The 19,560-nt window shown below is 46.3% G+C and overlaps 1 protein-coding gene across 1 annotated transcript in view; it reads right to left on the reverse strand.

The window, feature by feature from the left end:
• The window catches only part of appl2 (adaptor protein, phosphotyrosine interaction, PH domain and leucine zipper containing 2), a 170,492-nt gene that overhangs the window by 125,156 nt on the left and 25,776 nt on the right, over positions 1 to 19,560 (reverse strand). The window lies entirely within an intron of this gene.

Raw genomic sequence — 19,560 nt, forward strand, 5'->3', positions numbered from 1 at the left:
GGGATCAGGACGAATAACTCTTCCTTAGTGGGTACAGACATAGCCAAATGGCCTTCTTCTGAGCGATAAATTTACATTTTTAATCTGTCTTAAATTCTTCTGTTCTATTTTCCCTCATATATGCACAACTTAAATGCGCAACTGCTGTCTGCTTCAACCCTTCTGCCGTGAGACAATGAGTTCGACGTTTGTACCACTGTCTGTGTAAGAGTCCCCTCCCATCAAACTCTCTATTTGATGTGTCAGTGACCATCCCGCAGATACACCCCATGTTCTGGCATTCCCAAAGGTTAAAAGCTCTTCACATTCCAGAGAATGAATGTGTTACTGGACTCATTATCCAGTGGCCTGAACCTATAATCTGGAGATAGGAGTTCAAATCCCACCACAACATCTTAATAACATAATGTAATTAAATTAATTTAAATTAAATAAATCTTTTTTCTTTTTAAGAACAGACAGTGCAGGAGGCCATTCAGCCCATCAAGTCTGCATCGACCCACTTAAGCTCTATCCCGTAACCCAATAACCCCTCCTAACCTTTTGGACACTAAGGGAAATTTAGCATGGCCAATCCACCTAACCTGCACGTCTTTGAACTGTGGGAGGAAACCGGAGCACCCGGAGGAAACCCACGCAGACACGGGGAGAATGTGCAGGCTCCGCACAGACAGTGACTCAGCGGAGAATTGAACCTGGGACCCTGGCGCTGTGAAGCCACAGTACTTGGCACTTGTGCTACCGTGCTGCCCACAAAAAACTAACATCAATAATGGTGCTCATGAAACTATTGGATTGTTGTAAAAACCCATCTCATTCACTAATGTCCTTTCGGGAAGAAAATCTACCATCCTTATTTGTGACTCTAGATTCACAGCAATACAGCACTGTTCTCAGAAACAGCCGAGCACACCGGTTTCTGTGGAGCTAACTCAGTTGTATCAAGAAGGCAGTTCACTCACCACTTTAAAGGGCAAACAGAAGTGGACAATAATTGCTGGCCTTGCCAGTATACCATCGTCTGAATGAAGATTTTTTTTTTTAAATCCACCCTATTAAATCCATTCACCTCAATGCTGTAATTTCTGAATAATAGTCAAATGCTTATGATGGTGTTCATTTTTGAGTATTGCTGAAAAAAACATTTGGTGAAGCTTTTCATTTTGCACTCATCAGGGCAGTTCACAAGAATACCACCAATGTCTGAGGAAACAACAAATTTATACTACATGAGAAGAGAGTTGGTTGGTGGACTCTCATTGGTAGAAGCATTGCCATGGAGAACACACTAGTTGATGGTGACTGATATAGAACATAAGAACTAGGAGCAGGAGTAGGCCATCTGGCCCCTCGAGCCTGCTACGCCATTCAATTAGATCATGGCTGATCTTTTGTGGACTCAGCTCCACTTTCTGGCCCGAACACCATAACCCTTAATCCCTTTATTCTTCAAAAAACTATCTATCTTTACCTTAAAAACATGTAATGAAGGAGCCTCAACTGCTTCACTGGGCAAGGAATTCCATAGATTCACAACCCTTTGGGTGAAGAAGTTCTTCCTAAACTCAGTCCTAAATGTACTTCCCCTTATTTTGAGGCTATGCCCCCTAGTTCTGCTGTCACCCGCCAGTGGAAACAACCTGCCCGCATCTATCCTATCTATTCCCTTCATAATTTTAAATGTTTCTATAAGATCCCCCCTCATCCTTCTAAATTCCAACGAGTACAGTCCCAGTCTACTCAACCTCTCCTCATAATCCAACCCCTTCAGCTCTGGGATTAACCTAGTGAATCTCCTCTGCACACCCTCCAGCGCCAGTACGTCCTTTCTCAAGTAAGGAGACCAAAACTGAACACAATACTCCAGGTGTGGCCGCACTAACACCTTATACAATTGCAACATAACCTCCCTAGTCTTAAACTCCATCCCTCTAGCAATGAAGGACAAAATTCCATTTGCCTTCTTAATCACCTGTTGCACTTGTAAACCAACCTTCTGTGACTCATGCACTAGCACACCCAAGTCTCTCTGAACAGCGGCATGCTTTAATATTTTATCGTTTAAATAATAATCCCGTTTACTGTTATTCCTACCAAAATGGATAACCTCACATTTGTCAACATTGTATTCCATCTGCCAGACCCGAGCCCATTCACTTAACCTATCCAAATCCCTCTGCAGACTTCCAGCATCCTCTGCACTTTTCGCTTTACCACTCATCTTAGTGTCATCTGCAAACTTGGACACATTGCCCTTGGTCCCCAACTCCAAATCATCAATGTAAATTGTGAACAATTGTGGGCCCAACACGGATCCCTGAGGGACACCACTAGCTACTGATTGCCAACCAGAGAAACACCCATTTATCCCAACTCTTTGCTTTCTATTAATTAACCAATCCTCTATCCATGCTACTACTTTACCCTTAATGGCATGCATCTTTATCTTATGCAGCAACCTTTTGTGTGGCACCTTGTCAAAGGCTTTCTGGAAATCCAGATATACCACATCCATCGGCTCCCCGTTATCTACTGCACTGGTAATGTCCTCAAAAAATTCCACTAAATTAGTTAGGCATGACCTGCCTTTAACGAACCCATGCTGCGTCTGCCCAATGGGACAATTTCTATCCAGATGCCTCGCAATTTCTTCCTTGATGATAGATTCCAGCATCTTCCCTATTACCGAAGTTAAACTCACTGGCCTATAATTTCCTGCTTTCTGCCTACCTCCTTTTTTAAACAGTGGCGTCACATTTGCTAATTTCCAATCCACCGGGACCACCCCAGAGTCTAGTGAATTTTGGTAAATTATCACTAGTGCATCTGCAATTTCCCTAGCCATCTCTTTTAGCACTCTGGGATGCATTCCATCAGGACCAGGAGACTTGTCTACCTTTAGCCCCATTAGCTTGCCCATCACTCCCTCCTTAGTGATAACAATCCTCTCAAGGTCCTCACCTGTCATAGCCTCATTTCTATCAGTCGCTGGCATGTTATTTGTGTCTTCCACTGTGAAGACCGACCCAAAAAACCTGTTCAGTTCCTCAGCCATTTCCTCATTTCCCATTATTAAAACTCCCTTCTCATCCTCTAAAGGACCAATATTTACCTTAGCCACTCTTTTTTGTCTTATATACTTGTAAAAACTTTTACTGTCTGTTTTTATATTCTGAGCAAGTTTACTCTCATACTCTATCTTACTCTTCTTTATAGCTTTTTTAGTAGCTTTCTGTTGCCCCCTAAAGATTTCCCAGTCCTCTAATCTCCCAGCAATCTTTGCTACTTTATATGCTTTTTCCTTCAATTTGATACTCTCCCTTATTTCCTTAGATATCCACGGTCGATTTTCCCTCTTTCGTCCGTCCTTCCTTTTTGTTGGTATAAACCTTTGCTGAGCACTGTGAAAAATCGCTTGGAAGGTTCTCCACTGTTCCTCAACTGTTCCACCATAAAGTCTTAGCTCCCAGTCTACCTTAGCTAGTTCTTCTCTCATCCCCTTGTAATCTCCTTTGTTTAAACACAAAACACTAGTATTTGATTTTACTTTCTCACCCTCCATCTGTATTTTAAATTCCACCATATTGTGATCGCTCCTTCCGAGAGGATCCCTAACTATGAGATCATGAATCAATCCTGTCTCATTACACAGGACAAGATCTAGGACCGCTTTTTCCCTCGTAGGTTCCATTACATACTGTTCTAGGAAACTATCGCGGATACATTCTATAAACTCCTCCTCACGGTTGCCTTGACCAACCTGGTTATACCAATCGACATGTAGATTAAATCCCCCATGATAACTGCTGTACCATTTCTACATGCATCAGTTATTTCTTTGTTTATTGCCTGCCCCACCATCTCGTTACTATTTGGTGGCCGATAGACTACTCCTATCAGTGACTTTTTCGCCTTACTATTCCTGATTTCCACCCAAATGGATTCAACCTTATCCTCCATAGCACCGATGTCATCCCTTACTATTGCCCGGATGTCATCCTTAAATAACAGAGCAACACCACCTCCCTTACCATCCACTCTGTCCTTCCGAATAGTTTGATACCCTCGGATATTTAACTCCCAGTCGTGACCATCCTTTAACCATGTTTCAGTAATGGCCACTAAATCATAGTCATTTACGATGATTTGTGCCACCAACTCATTTACTTTATTCCGAATACTACGAGCATTCAGGTAAAGTACACTTATGTTGGTTTTTTTACCTCTGTTTTGAATCTTAACATCTCCAGTTTTATTCCTTTTGTTATTACTGGGCCTATTCACTGTGCTCCCCTCAGTCACTGTACCTTGTACTGTCGCCCTTATGGATTTCTGACTATGTCTTCTCTGCCTTGCACTTTTCCCCTTACTTCCTTTTGTTTCTGTCCCTGTTTTACTACCTTCCAACTTCCAGCATTGGTTCCCATCCCCCTGCCACATTAGTTTAAACCCTCCCCAACAGCTCTAGAAAACACCCCCCCTAGGACATCGGTTCCAGTCCTGCCCAAGTGCAGACCGTCCGGTTTGTACTGGTCCCACCTCCCCCAGAACCGGTCCCAATGCCCCAGGAATTTGAATCCCTCCCTCTTGCACCATCTCTCGAGCCACGCATTCATCCTATCTATCCTGACATTCCTACTCTGACTAGCTCGTGGCACTGGTAGCAATCCTGAGATTACTACCTTTGAGGTCCTACTTTTTAGTTTAACTCCTAACTCCCTGAATTCCGTTTGTAGGACCTCATCCCGTTTTTTACCTATATCGTTGGTGCCTATGTGCACCACGACAGCTGGCTGTTCACCCTCCCCCCCCAGAATGTCCTGCAGCCGCTCCGAGACATCCTTGACCCTTGCACCAGGGAGGCAACATACCATCCTGGAGTCTCGATTGCGTCCACAGAACCGCCTGTCTATTCCCCTTACGATCGAGTCCCCTGATAGTTAACTGCCAAGCATTGGCTGAAATTTGAAGTAGGCAGCTTGACTCTGATTGGTCAATGATGTGGAGATGCCGGCGTTGGACTGGGGTGAGCACAGTAAGAAGTCTTACAACACCAGGTTAAAGTCCAACAGGTTTGTTTCAAACACGAGCTTTCGGAGCACGGCTCCTTCTTCAGGTGAATGGAAAGGCTTGTTCCAGAAATGTTTATATAGACACAGTCAGAGATGCCCCGGAATGCGAGCACCTGCAGGCAATCAAATCATCAAAGATGCAGAGAGAGAGGTAACTCCAGGTTAAAGAGGTGTGAATTGTCCCAAGCCAGTTCAGTCGGTAGGCCTCTGCAAGTCCAGGCTTGTTGGTGGGGGCCGAATGTAATGCGACATGAATCCCAGATCCCGGTTGAGTCCGCATTCATGCGTGCGGAACTTAGCTATAAGTTTTTGCTCAGCAATTTTGCGTTGTCGCGTCTCCTGAAGGCCTCCTTGTAGAATGCTGACCCGGAGATCAGAGGCTGAATGTCCTTGACTGCTGAAGTGTTCCCCAACTGGAAGGGAACAGTCCTGCCTGTTGATAGTCGCACGATGCCCGTTTATTCGTTGTCGCAGTGTCTGCATGGTCTCGCCAATGTACCACGCTTCGGGACATCCTTTCCTGCAGCGTATGAGGTAGACTACATTGGTCGAGTCGCACGAGTATGCGCCGCGTACCTGGTGGGTGGTGTTTCCACGTGTAATGGTGGTGTCCATGTCGATGATCTGGCATGTCTTGCAGAGATTACCCTGGCAGGGTTTTGTGGTGTTGTGGTTGCTGTTCTGAAGGCTGGGTAATTTGCTGCAAACAATGGTTTGTTTGAGGTTGCGCGGTTGTTTGAAGGCCAGTAGTGGGGGTGTGGGGATGACCTTGGCAAGATGTCCATCCTCGCTGATGATGTGTTGGAGGCTGCGAAGAAGATGTCGTAGTTTCTCCGCCCCAGGAAAGTACTGGACGACGAAGGGTACTCTGTCAGTGGTGTCCCGTGTTTGTCTTCTGAGGAGGTCGGTGCGGTTTTTTGCTGTGGCGCGGTGGAACTGTCGATCAATGAGTCGAGCGCCATATCCCGTTCGTACGAGGGCATCTTTCAGCATCTGTAGGTGTCTGTTGCGCTCCTCCTTGTCTGAGCAGATCCTGTGTATACGGAGGGCTTGTCCATAGGGGATGGCTTCTTTAATGTGTTTCGGGTGAAAGCTGGAGAAGTGGAGCATCGTGAGATTATCTGTGGGCTTGCGGTAAAGCGAGGTGCTGAGGTGACCGTCCTTGATGGAGACGAGTGTGTCCAAGAATGGAACTGAATTTGGAGAATAGTCCATGGTGAGTTTGATGGTGGGATGGAACTTATTGATGTCATCGTGTAGTCGTTTCAGTGATGTCTCGCCGTGGGTCCAAAGGAAAAAAATGTCATCGATGTATCTGGTGTATAGCATCGGTTGAAAGTCCTGTGTGGTGAGGAAGTCCTGTTCAAACTTGTGCATGAAGATGTTGGCATATTGAGGTGCAAATTTGGTCCCCATGGCTGTTCCGTGCGTCTGGATGAAGAATTTGTTGTCGAAGGTGAAGACGTTGTGGTCTAGAATGAAACGGATGAGTTGCAGAATTGCGTCTGGAGATTGGCAGTTGTCGGTGTTGAGGACTGAGGCTGTTGCAGCAATGCCGTCGTCATGGGGGATGCTGGTGTAGAGTGCCGAGACATCCATTGTGACGAGGAATGTTCCTGGTTCAACTGGTCCATGGGTGCTGAGTTTCTGTAGGAAGTCCGTCGTGTCGCGACAGAAGCTGGGTGTACCTTGTACGATGGGTTTCAAGATGCCCTCGATGTGGCCCGAGAGGTTCTCACACAGGGTCCCATTGCCTGAAACGATAGGACGGCCTGGTGTGTTGGCCTTGTGTATTTTCGGGAGGCAGTAGAGATCTCCAATGCGGGGATTACGTGGGATGAGAGCACGTAGGGTGTTCTGAAGGTCTGGATCTAAGGTCTTGATCAGTCTGCTAAGTTGGCGGATGTGTTCCTTGGTTGGATCTGCGGGTAACTGCCTGTAGTGTTCCTGGTTGTCGAGTTGTCGGTATACTTCTTTGCAGTAGTCTGTTCTGTTCAGTATGACGGTGGCCCCTCCTTTGTCTGCTGGTTTGATGACGATGTTGCGGTTGGTCTTGAGAGTGCGGATGGCGTTGCGTTGTGCTTGGGTGACGTTTGAGGCTGCCTTGTGATTGCGAGTGATGAATCTGGCATTGACACGACTTCTGACGGCTTGAGCATACATGTCGAGTCTAGGGCAGCGGCCTTCCGGAGGGGTCCAATTTGACTCTTTCCTTTTCGGTTGCTGCACTGCAGATCTCGCGGTCTGCTGTTCCGGTTCATTGGTCGTGTCCCTGGGTTCGCTGTCGGCCTCTTGGGGTCTGTGGAAGAATTCCCGGAGCCTCATTCGCCTGATGAATTCCTCCGTATCTGCCGCGAGACTGATGGGGTCCATTTTGGTGGTGGTGCAGAAATTGAGCCCTCTGCTGAGGACTTCGATTTCGTCTGGTTGAAGGGTGTAGTCTGACAAGTTGACAATGGATTTCCCTGTATTGTTTTCGACTGTTGTACCGGGAGAAGCTTGATTGCTGCTGGTGGTGATGCCAAGTTTCTCAAGCTTCCTGTTCTTGGTGTGCATGTAGGTGGCATAGTATTGCTGTCTCATCTGTTTGGCGGTGTTCCACAGCTGGTCTGCTGTGTCCTGAGCGCAAGTTGAGAATATGGCCTCTCTCTTGGTTTCCAGGTTGCGTCGACTGCTGTAGAGTTGGTGTACGAGGTGTTTGAGGAGTGTGACAGAGGTGCGGTGGCAGAGTCTTTCAGCGTAGTCTGTGTTGTAAGTCGACTTGAGTGGGTTTTTGATCTGTAGTCCTTTCGGGATCTTGTCTGCTTTTTTGCATCTTTGTAGAAACTGAATGTCAGTGTCTATATGCGCGATCTTCACCTGAAGAAGGAGCCGTGCTCCGAAAGCTCGTGTTTGAAACAAACCTGTTGGACTTTAACCTGGTGTTGTAAGACTTCTTACTGATTGGTCAAGGCATTGCCCTGACGAATGGACAAGCAAATGGCTGTCTATTTTGTTCAGCTGAAACAGGTGCAATATCTGAGCCATGACAGTACACCATATTGTCAGCCCAGCTGACAATCTTAAATTAGTCAGCATAATTTTGAGCGCACTGAGGATTATTTAGCAAATGCTGTCCAATCATAGAATTACATCTAACATGCTTTGAGTTTTGCAAACACAGGGGCTTGAGTAAGGTCCAAACCTTGCCAATAGCAAACAGTGGAATGTATATGTTGTTTGATATGATCCACCAGTCTTTAGGGCATTATGGCCTACATACTTAGCATTACATTAACACTGAAATTTATAAACCACATTACTCTTTGAAGATAGGCAGAATGTCCTTTTGGCTTTTAGGGACAAATACAACCTGTGTTGCTACTGCAGAATAGCAGCATGAAACAAGTAGCTTCATATGTTGCTCAAAACTTTGAGATACCTTGCCCATCCAGGGTAATCGGTGGTAGACTGGACATTTTTCAGGGCCGAAAATGCGGTCTTAGACTTGCAGGTCAATAGCAATGCTGTACCCATATGCGCATTTGACATTGTTAGCCTATTCACCAATGTTGGATGGAAATTTGCGCTACAACACTATATCTGGGCAATCTAGACCAGTGTTTTTCAAGCGGCTTTTCCGGGGACCCATTTTTATCAACCGGCCAGCCTTCGGGACCCAACCCGGCCGACCTTCGCGACCCACGCCGGCCGGCCTTTGCGACCCACGCCAGCCAACCTTTGTGGCCTACGCCGGCTGACCTGCGTGACCCACCATTTTCTCTTACCTTGTTTGCTGCTGACAAAAATGGAGGAAATGGATTTGGATCCCTTTGGCCATAGTACATGCTCCTCAAATGGAACCTGTTGGATGAAGGTGAAGCCTCCCGGTGTCGGAAAGTATGAAGTCTCCATCTGTCCAAAGTTCTGCATTTTTGTTCCGTTAAAATTTTATCAAATAACACCCCCCCCCCCACCAAACTTGTAAATAAAAATAAAATGAATAAAATAAATTAATAAAATTAATAAAATCCCCCCGAACTTGTAAAACAAAAGCTGCGACTGTTTAAAACACAAAACGGCCGCACTGCACATGTGTGCTCGATCATCAGCACGCATACGCAGTATTGTGCAGGCGCACTAATGATCTGAAATGCATGCGCAGTGCATTATTTTTACATGTTCGCGGCCATTTTGAAGGTCGCTTGCAGCCAGAGTTATTAACAGCCGGCTGCTATGGCTGTTGCACGCAGATTTGCGCAATCGAGAGCGCCGCGACGGATGGCTCCGCGACCCTCCCAACACCCGCCCACGACCCGCGCCCCCGAGTTTGACAATGCCTGATCTAGACCCACCACCATTGCATGAATCGGTATTCATTGAGCTTATGAACTCAACAACTTGTGTAGTTTTTTTAAAGATATTTTTATTCTCCTTTTTCACATTTTCTTCAAAATTTGCATCCGCTAACAAACAACAAGCGGTAACGAATACAATGCCAACCCCCTTAACAGCAACAACAATCCCATCCTCCTACCAACCCCCAAACAGCAGCCCGCATGTCAACATAACCATCAAATAAAAAAACAAAAAGGAATCAGGAATTACCCATTGTCAGCATTAACATATAACCCTAACCCAACCCCAAGGTAATATTCAATGTCATCCAATCTCCGAAAGTGTACAATTAATGATGTCCATGAACTGTATAAACCCCCCACCCCCCTCCTTATAATTTTTATAATCGCTTATTGTCACAGGTAGGCTTCAATGAAGTTACTGTGAAAAGCCGAGTCGCCACATTCCGGCGCCTGCTCGGGGAGGCCGGTACAGAATCCTCTCCTCCACTTCCTCTCGAAAACACCTCACCCAGTATCGGTCCCCTCCCCCAACGTTTTACACCTCCTAGGCTCATCAAAACTTGTTCTACCAGGCTCTGATGGCCTCAGCCCCTCCCCCCACTACACTCCCGTTAAACTAGCCAGTTTGGAGGCCCCCGCCCAGACCTCACTCCTCTCCAATCCCCCCCCCCCCCCCCCCCCACCCCGCTCAGTCCCAGGAAAACAAAAAAATTCCCTTTAACACACACCCCAAAATGTCGGACAAAGCTCCCATCTGCAACAACCATAGGTTCACACCAGCGCTGACTGATGCCACCTTTAAAAAGTCGGGAAAGCACGAAGGGACTGACAGTTAGGGACCTATATATGGACGGCAGGATCGCAAAACTGGACGAACTAACGGAGCAATTCCAGTTAGCCAGGGGGAACGAGCTAAGGTACCTGCAACTCAAAAACTTCGTAAGAAAGGAGACAAGGACGTACCCACAACCGCCACGACAGACATTACTGGAAGAGTTACTGGACGCAAGCACACTAGAGAAAGGGAACTGAAGTGACATGTATGAACATAGAACATAAAACAGTACAGCACAGAACAGGCCCTTCGGCCCTCAATGTTGTGCCGAACAATGATCACCCTACTCAAACCCACGTATCCACCCTATACCCGTCACCCAACAACACCCCCTTAACCTTAACCTGGTTAAGGTAGAAAGGGCCAACATCGTACTGGACGCAACAAGAAAGAAATGGGATGAGGGCCTGGTGATTGTAATAGGGTGGGGACTCTGGAGCGAAGAACTGCACAGGGTCAACACCACCTCCACATGCGCAATGCTCAGCCTAATGCAACTAAAAGTGGAACATAGAGCCCACTTAAGAAAAACTCGAATGAGTAGGTTCTTCCGGAGATGCAGGATAGATGTGAACAGTGCCAAGGAGGCCTGGCCAACCACGCCCACATGTTCTGGTCTTGCCCCAGACTTGCTGGGTACTGGACAGCCTTCTTTGAGGCAATGTCCAAAGTGGTGGGGATGAGGGTGGAGCCAAGCCCAAAAGTGGCGGTCTTCGGGGTATCAGACCAGCCAGATTGATTCCTGGGGAGGAGGGTGGCGCCCTTGCCTTTGCCTCCCTGATCGCCCGACATAACATCCTGTTCGGCTAGCGGTCAGCAGTACCACCCAAAGCTGCAGACTGGCTGTCTGACCTCTCAGAACCTCCAAATGGAGAAAATCAAATTCGCCATCCGAGGGTCAGACGACAGCTTCCACAGAATTCACCCAATTGTTCCGGGATCTGTTTGTGGCCAACAAACAAGCAGAAGAACAGCCAGGTAGCCAAGAATCAGGGGAAAGTAGCCAAAGCATGAGAGGGTGAGATAGGGGGCGGGGGGACACACAGCTAAAGCTAAGAGAAAAGAAAGGCGAACCACAGGAGAAGGGGAAGAGGGGGAGAAGGGGGGGAAAGGGGGAGGATACAGGGAACAGTAGAGGGGAACCAGAGGGCAGGGGAGAATGATAGGCGGAAGGAGAGCACGGGAAACGAACAAACTTGGCAAATACAGTAACAGAGAGCAAGGAAAATACGGGCGAAAGACGGGACGAACAGCAGAAGCGGAGGTGAACGTGCGATGACAACGGCAGCGAAAACCGTCCAGGAGAGGCAAGTAACAGCACCAACAAGTATTGCCCTCTCTGTATTGGACATAACTACTGTACTTATTTCTGCGGCAACCAAATGTATACATACCTTCCCAGTTTCCCCCCACCCCACAAACAGGTGCCTACTTATTTGTTAAACATAATATTGCTGACTGTACAGGGTTGCTGTTTTTGAGCTAGTGCACAATATCCTGCCAGTTTTTTTTCTCTTCTGTATAATCTATATATATTTTACTGTGTACATAACTGTAAATATACTATGTTCAAAAACCCAATAAAAAACATTTAGAAAAAAAACACAACCCATTGCAAACACACAAATCCCAAAGGACCATCACTGCAAAAGAAAATCAGGAACAGATCTTCGATGGAATGATACCCAACCTCCTATCCCTGGCATATTACTGATACATGGGTGATACATTTGCAATATTTAGCTACAAGTAATAATTTCCTTGATTGTCTTAATGATCTCCATCCTGTGTTCCAATTCACCTTTGAAATGGAGCTGTCAAATTAACTCACTTTTCTTGATGTAATAGCTAAGAAATCTGCCAGGGGGTTCTCTATTGCAGACCTATTGCAAGCCTACCTTCATTGGTCAATACAAGAGTAGGGATTCTTGCAGCTCCATGTGCTACAAGATTGTCGTTATTGGCAACCTCATAAATAGGACCAAGCCATTTGCTCACCATACAAGCTTGATACTGAAATAGGAAAATCAAAGGGATCCTGCAGGATGCAGACTACCCTTACCAGCTAATTTTACGCTGTATATCTCGCAAATGCATGAACAAGCCTAAGGCCATCAATTCAGCCCTGATGTGCCCAATCTACCTCAGATTATCCTAGAAGGACAGGTACCTCAAAAGATTTGAGCAAGTGAAACTAGCTGTTTCATGCTACTATTATGCAGTTGCAACATAGATACATAATAGAAGATTAGAATTTGATTAGAGATAGTCAACATGGTTTTGTGAAGGGTAGGTCGTGCCTCACAAACCTCATTGAGTTCTTCGAGAAGGTGACCAAACAGGTGGATGAGGGTAAAGCAGTTGATGTGGTGCATATGGATTTCAGTAGAGCGTTTGATAAGGTTCCCCACGGTAGGCTACTGCAGAAAATACAGAGGCATGGGATTCAGGGTGATTTAGCAGTTTGGATCAGAAATTGGCTAGCTGATAGAAGACAAAGAGTGGTGGTTGATGGGAAATGCTCTGACTGGTGTCCAGTTACTAGTGGTGTGCCACAAGGATCTGTTTTGGGACCGTTGCTGTTTGTCATTTTTATAAATGACCTGGAGGAGGGCGTAGAAGGATGGGTGAGTAAATTTGCAGATGACACTAAAGTCGGTGGAGTTGTGGACAGTGCAGAAGGATGCTACAAGTTACAGAGGGACATAGATAAGCTGCAGAGCTGGGCTGACAGGTGGCAAATGGAGTTTAATGCATAAAAGTGTGAGGTGATTCATTTTGGAAGGAATAACAGAAAGGCAGAGTACTGGGCTAATGGTAAGATTCTTGGTAGTGTGGACAAGCAGAGAGATCTCGGTCGGTGTCCATGTCTATAGATCCCTGAAAGTTGCCACCCAGGTTGTGAGGGTTGTTAAGAAGGCGTACGGTGTGTTAGCTTTTATTGGTAGAGGAATTGAGTTTCGGAGCCATGAGGTCATGTTGCAGTTGTACAAAACTCTGGTGCGGCCGCATTTGGAGTATTGTGTGCAGTTCTGGTCGCCACATTATAGGAAGGATGTGGAAGAATTGGAAAGGGTACAGAGGAGATTTACAAGAATGTTGCCTGGTATGGAGGGAAGTTCATATGAGGAAAGGCTAATGGACTTGAGGCTGTTTTCGTTAGAGAGAAGAAGGTTAAGAGGGGACTTAATTGAGGCATACAAGATGATCAGAGGATTAGATAGGGTGGACATCGAGAGCCTTTTTCCTCGGATGGTGATGTCCAGCACGAGGGGACATAGCTTTAAATTGAGGGGAGATAGATATAGGACAGATGTCAAAGGTAGGTTCTTTACTCAGAGAGTAGTAAGGGCGTGGAATGCCCTGCCTGCAACAGTAGTGGACTTGCCAACACTAAACGCATTCAAATGGTCATTGGATAGGCATATGGACGATAAGGGAATAGTGTAGAGGGACTTTAGAAGGGTATCACAGGACGGTGCAACATCATGGGCCGAAGGGCCTGTACTGCACTGTAATGTTCTATGTTATCTAAGATAGGAGCAGGAGGCGGCCTTTTGACCTTTCGAGCCTGCTCTGCCATTCATCACAATCATGGCTGATGATCCAACTCAATAGCCTAGTCCTGCTTTCTCCCCATAGCCTTTGATCCCATTCTCCCCAAGTGCTATATCTAGCCGCCTCTTGAATATACTCAAGGTTTTAGCACCAACTACTTCCTGTGGTAATGAATTCCACAGGCTCACCACTCTTTGCGTGAAGAAATGTCTCCTTATATCGGTCTGAAATGGTTTACCCTGAATCCTCAGACTGTGGCCCCTGGCTCTGCACACACCCATCATTGGTAACATCCTCCCTGCATCTGCCCTGTCTAGTCCCATTAAAATGTTATACATCTCTATGAGATCCCCCCCTCATTCACCACTAACAGGCTATCGTCAAGCTAAAATGACATTTTGCCTACCGCACAAATGAGTAATGTGGTGTATGAATTTCATGCCAATGTGATGTTAGGTATGTAGGCTGTACATCCCAATGGCAGGCGGATCATAAACAGCATGTACCTGCCACTGTTTGCAGTGGACAACTGCACACCTTACACAACCAGCGTCTGCGTGCAAAATCTGTGATTGGACAACATTTCAGTTTGCACTGGAGTGCTGAGCTTGTTGCATTTGAGTGCTGCAGTGAGAGTTTGGTGACTGAGGGAGTTAGGTGAAGAGGGAGTAAGGTGCTCCTTACATTTCATTTCCTATATTTATCAAAGAGCGTGAAGGGAGCCAGGAGTTTAGAGTACAGCTGACTGGAAGTAGAGTCGGAGGGCGGAGGTCCAGTTGGTCCAAGGGGCAGCTAATTCTGTAAAGTAAGAGGGGATGGAGGCTAGGGCAGTTGCATGCTCCTCCTGTAGGATGTGGGTGGTGAGGGATACCACAGGTGTCCCTGCTGACTATACCTGCGGGAAGTGCACCCAACTCCAGCTCCTCAGAGACCGTGTTAGGGAACTGGAGCTGGAGCTGGATGAACTTCGGATCATCCGGGAGGCAGAGGGGGTTATCGAGAAGAGTTACAGGGAGGTACCCACACCCAAGGTACTGAACAAGAGTAGCTGGGTTACAGTCAGGGGAAATAAAACTAACAGGCAGACAGTGCAGGGATCCCTCGTGGCCGTTCCCCTTCAAAACAAGTATACCGTTTTGGATGCTGTTGGGGGGATAACCTACCGGGCTCTAGCGGCCAGGTCTCTGGCAGAGTCTGGCTCTGGGGCTCAGAAGGGAAGGGGGGAGCATAGAAAAGCAATAGTGATAGGAGATTCAATGGTTAGGGGAATAGATAGGAGATTCTGTGGTCGCGAGCGAGACTCCCGAAAGGTATGTTGCCTCCCGGGTGCCAGGGCCAGGGATGTCTCGGATCGTGTCTTCAGGATCCTGGAGGGGGAGGGTGAGCAGCCAGAAGTCGTGGTGCACATTGGTACCAACGACGTAGGTTGGACAAGGGGCGTGGAGGTAATAAACAAGTTTAGGGAGTTAGGGTGGAAGTTAAAGGCCAGGACAGACAGAGTTGTCACCTCTGGTTTGTTGCCTGTGCCACGTGCTGGCGAGGCTAGAAATAGGGAGAGAGTGCAGTTGAACACGTGGCTGCAGGAATGGTGTAGGAGGGAGGGCTTCAGGTATTTGGAAAATTATAGTGCATTCTGGGGAAGGTGGGATCTGTACAAGCAGGACGGGTTGCATCTGAACCGGAGGGGCACCAATATCCTGGGGGGGAGGTTTTCTAGTAGTCTTCGGGAGGGTTTAAACTAATTTGGCAGGGGAATGGGAACCGGATTTGTAGTCCAGCAACAAAGGAAGCCGATATTCACGATGCCAAAGCATGTAGTGATGCAGTGGGGAAGGTAACACTGACAAAGGAGAGTACTTGCAGGCAAGGAGATGGGTTGAAGTGTGTATACTTCAATGCAAGAAGCATCAGGAATAAGTGGGTGAACTTAAGGCATTGATCGGTACTTGGGACTACGATGTGGTGGCCATCGCGGAAACTTGGATAGAAGAGGGGCAGAAATGGTTGTTGGAGGTCCCTGGCTATAGATGTTTCAACAAGATTAGGGAGGTGGCACTGTTAATTAGATATAGTATAACAGCTGCAGAAAGGCAGTTCGAGGGGGATCTGCCTACTGAGGTAATATGGGTTGAAGTCAGAAATAGGAAAGGAGCAGTCACCTTGTTGGGAGTTTTCTATAGGCCCCCCAATAACAGCAGAGATGTGGAGGAACAGATTGGGAAACAGATTTTGGAAAGGTGCAGAAGTCACAGGGTGACTTCAACTTCCCAAACATTGAGTGGAAACTCTTTAGATCAAATAGTTTGGATGGAGTAGTGTTTGTGCAGCGTGTCCAGGAAGCTTTTCTAACACAGTATGTAGATTGTCCGACCAGAGGGGAGGCCATATTGGATTTGGTCCTTGGAAAAGAACCAGGGCAGTTGATAGATTTGTTAGTGGGGGAGCATTTTGGAGGTAGTGACCACAATTCTGTGACTTTCACTTTAGTACTGGAGAGGGATAGGTGTGTTCAACAGGGCAAGGTTTACAATTGGGGGAAGGGTAAATACAATGCTGTCAGACAAGAACGGAAGTGCATAAGTTGGGAACATAGGCTGTCAGGGAAGGACACAAGTGAAATGTGGAACTTGTTCAAGGAACAGGTACTGCGTGTTTTTGATATGTATGTCCCTGTCAGGAAGGGAAGAGATGGTCGAGTGAGGGAACCATGGTTGACAAGAGAGGTTGAATGTCTTGTTAAGAGGAAGAAGGAGACTTATGTAAGGCTGAGGAAACAAGGTTCAGACAGGGAGCTGGAGGGATACAAGATAGCCAGGAGGGAACTGAAGAAAGGGATTAGGAGAGCTAAGAGAGGGCATGAAAAATCTTTGGCGGGTAAGATCAAGGAAAACCCCAAGGCCTTTTACACATATGTGAGAAATATGAGAATGACTAGAGCAAGGGTAGGTCCGATCAAGGACAGTAGCGGGAGGTTGTATATTGAGTCTGAAGAGAGGGGGGCCATATTGTTGGAGAGGACAGTGTGAAACAGACTGGTAAGCTCGAGGAGATACTTGTTGGGAAGGAAGATGTGTTGGGCATTTTGAAAAACTTGAGGATAGACAAGTCCCCCGGGCCTGACGGGATATATCCAAGGATTCTATGGGAGGCAAGAAATGAAATTGCAGAGCCGTTGGCAATGATCTTTTCATCCTCGCTGTCAACAGGGGTGGTACCAGAGGATTGGAGAGAGGCGAATGTCGTGCCCCTGTTCAAAAAAGGGAATCGGGATAACCCTGGGAATTACAGGCCAGTTAGTCTTACTTTGGTGGTAGGCAAAGTAATGGAAAGGGTACTGAGGGATAGTATTTCTGAGCATCTGGAAAGGAACTGCTTGATTAGGGATAGTCAGCACGGATTTGTGCTTCTTATTGACTTCTTTGAGGATGTGACCAAGCATGTGGATGAAGGTAAAGCAGTGGATGTAGTGTACATGGATTTTAGTAAGGCATTTGATAAGGTTCCCCATGGTAGGCTTATGCAGAAAGTAAGGAGGCATGGGATAGTGGGAAATTTGGCCAGTTGGATAATGAACTGGCTAACCGATAGAAGACAGAGTGTGGTGGTGGATGGCAAATATTCAGCCTGGAGCCCAGTTACCAGTGGCATACCACAGGGATCAGCTCTGGGTCCTCTGCTGTTTGTGATTTTCATTAACGACTTGGATGAGGGAGTTGAAGGGTGGGTCAGTAAATTTGCAGATGAAACGAAGATTGGTGGAGTTGTGGATAGTGAGGAGGGCTGTTGTCAGCTTCAAAGAGACATAGATAGGATGCAGAGCTGGGCTGAGAAGTGGCAGATGGAGTTTAACCCTGATAAGTGTGAGGTTGTCCATTTTGGAAGGACAAATATGAATGCGGAATACAGGGTTAACAGTAGGGTTCTTGGCAATGTGGAGGAGCAGAGAGATCTTGGGGTCTATGTTCATAGATCTTAGAAAGTTGCCACTCAAGTGGATAGAGCTGTGAAGAAGGCCTATGGTGTGCTAGCGTTCATTAGTAGAGGGATTGAATTTAAGAGTCGTGAGGTGATGATGCAGCTGTACAAAACCTTGGTCAGGCCACATTTAGAGTACTGTGTGCAGTTCTGGTCACCTCATTTTAGGAAGGATGTGGAAGCTTTGGAAAAGGTGCAAAGGAGATTTACTAGGATGTTGCCTGGAATGGAGAGTAGGTCTTACGAGGAAAGGTTGAGGGTGCTAGGCCTTTTCTCATTAGAACGGAGAAGGATGAGGGACGACTTGATAGAGGTTTATAAGATGATCAGGGGAATAGATAGAGTAGACAGTCAGAGACTTTTTCCCCGGGTGGAACACACCATTACAAGGGGACATAAATTTAATATAAATGGTGGAAGATATAGGGGGGATGTCAGAGGTTGGTTCTTTACCCAGAGAGTAGTGGGGGCATGGAATGCACTGCCTGTGGAAGTAGTTGAGTCGGAAACGTTAGGGACCTTCAAGCGGCTATTGGATAGGTACATGGATTAGGGTAGAATAATGGAGTGTAGATTAGTTTCTTCTTAAGGGCAGCACGGGAGCATTGTGGTAAGCACAATTGCTTCACAGCTCCAGGGTCCCAAGTTCGATTTCGACTTGGGTCACTATCTGTGTGGAGTCTGCACATCCTCCCTGTGTGTGCGTGGGTTTCCTCCGGGTGCTCCGGTTTCCTCCCACAGTTCAAAGATGTGCAGGTTGGGTGGATTGGCCATGATAAACTGCCCTTAGTGTCCAAAATTCTATGATTAACCGAGGATAAAAGTTTGGCACAACATCGTGGGCCGAAAGGCCTGTTCTGTGCTGTATTTCTCTCTCACATTTGCTAAATGATCCTCAATGCGTTAAGAATTATGCTGACAACCAATTTCAAATGGTCAATTGGGCTAATATTTACATGTACTGGAATCTACACTTTAATGCCCAGAGTCTTGTTCTTTGCAGACAAAGAATATCTACAAGCATTGCATCTGTTACAGCTAATGAAAAAAGTGACAGCCATTCTCTGGTTCATTCCTCAGGGTAATGTCTTGGCCAATCAGAGTCAAGCTGCCTAGTTTAAATTTCAACCAATGCTTGCAGTTGACTATCAGTCACCAGTATTCTCCATGGCAAGTTCTCTCAATGAGAGTCCATTTACCAATCAATCAGCACACTTCTCATGTGGTGTAAATTTATTTCCCCTGACATAACTGTCCTACCCACAAGACAAAATGTATTTAAAAAAAACAGTTTTTCAGAAATACTTATGATAACGTTGAGTTAATTCACTAAGTTTCTCACAAGTGAGCTCCATGCTCAAGTTTCTCACATTTCCTCAAAATTCTTGCACATAATCACCACAAATCAAGATTATGTACAAAACTTTAGATCCAATATCATGCCAATGAAATCAACAATCAAATTGCAGGCATGCTTTGTTTGATCCCTTGTTCCGCACTGTAACCAATCACTGTTTGTCGATGTACCATTTGTCAACGTTCTCTGTTGATTATTCTTTTGTCTACTGTGCACGTACTGTGTACGTTCCCTTGGCCGCAGAAAAATACTTTTCACTGTACTTCGGTACATGTGACAATAATTCAAATCAAAATAACTCAATTGTCAATTCATTCTAAACAGCTGATTTATAAATAGTTTTGCAAAATTCCACCTCTTGATACGCTATATTTGACATTTCCAACAGAGATTAGGAACAGAAAAGTATACGTTTTTGCTAAA

The sequence above is a fragment of the Scyliorhinus canicula genome, chromosome 11 (assembly GCF_902713615.1).
Source record: "Scyliorhinus canicula chromosome 11, sScyCan1.1, whole genome shotgun sequence".
NCBI classification, from domain to species: domain Eukaryota; kingdom Metazoa; phylum Chordata; class Chondrichthyes; order Carcharhiniformes; family Scyliorhinidae; genus Scyliorhinus; species Scyliorhinus canicula.